Source organism: Arachis ipaensis, chromosome B06 (genome assembly GCF_000816755.2).
Source record: "Arachis ipaensis cultivar K30076 chromosome B06, Araip1.1, whole genome shotgun sequence".
Lineage (NCBI taxonomy): Eukaryota > Viridiplantae > Streptophyta > Magnoliopsida > Fabales > Fabaceae > Arachis > Arachis ipaensis.
Window position 1 is genome coordinate 50,132,137 of NC_029790.2, and position 1,379 is coordinate 50,133,515.

A 1,379-nucleotide genomic window follows, 5' to 3' on the forward strand; every position below is an offset into this window, starting at 1 on the left:
GAAAGTGGCTTGAAAGAATGTTTAAGAAAAAGTTATGAAAAGAGAATCGAAAGTCAATTGATTGATTATGAATATAGTCTCGTGAAAACGGCGATACGTAGCGCTCATCTGAGACATTGAGTATGGTCTAGTGGAGACGGCGATATGTAGCACTCACTTAAGACCAGAAGTGTGGTTTTCCCATGAGGACGGCGAATACGACACGCTCATGCAGGGAGAGATTTGGTTTCCCTATGAGGACGGCAAATACTGAACGCTCATAGAGGAAATGATATCCAAACATAGGTACGGCGATGCGTAGCGCCTATTTCGGAGATGTGGTTGGGTTGCGGGTAGCCAAACTGACACGTGAGCTCATGTCCTGCTTAGAATAGACATGCATCATATTGTTTGCGCATTTACATTTGATTGTGCTTGCTTGTTTTATTTCTCTGTGATTGTGTTGTTTGTCTTATTGTGACTTATTTGTGTGTTGAATTGGGTCTCTTACTTGTACTATTAGTTTGTGTATTGAGGTGACTAAGAACTGATGTTGTGATTGAGATTTTTTTTTAAGTTAAAAAATTTAAAGAAAGTAATTAATTATCAAAAACAATATTAAAAAGTACTTTTAAAGGTTAGATAGAAATAGTTTTATTGAGTAAAGTTAATTATTCGCATTTTACTCATTACTTTTACGGCATTCTCATTTCCTACTGAGAACTTGTGATTGATTCTCACCCCAAAATTTTCACCTTTTCAGAGCCACTAGTTTGAAGATTCAGTATGAAGCTGCGAGTGATTAGTAGATTTCATTTAAGATTCCTGTTTTTTTATAGAGTCTCCTCGCTCCTGCTGCTTATGTTTTTATTTTATATAGAGGGATAGGTGTTGTATATAAGTTTTATTTTGAATTTTCTTGTGTAACATTTATTATTATTAGTATTTATGTGATTATTATTACTTGGAGATCTTTGATATATGATTTTAATAAATAGAAACAAAATTTTCTTGAGTTTTCTTAAAAATTGAAGCGCGATATTGACCTAAAGGCTTAGTATTAAATAGATAATAAAGAAAACATGATAGTAACACCTTACTTTTAGTACGATCATGATGTACTAGAAGTTAGATCGTACACCGGAGACGCCACAGTTTGAATGTTTAGCGAACCAGCCATTCATCATGGTTGATAAACCACTATTTTATGGTTTCTCTTGTGCTAATTTGAGTGTTTTTTATTAACTCTTTAGTCACTTATTCTTATAAATTGCATGGTTTTACATTTTTCTTCCTAATTTTGTTCTATAATTGGAAACTTGCTTCCAAAGCCTTTAAATTACCAAAAAAATAATTCCCCTTTATACCATTCGATGCCGTGATATGCGTGTTAAGTGACT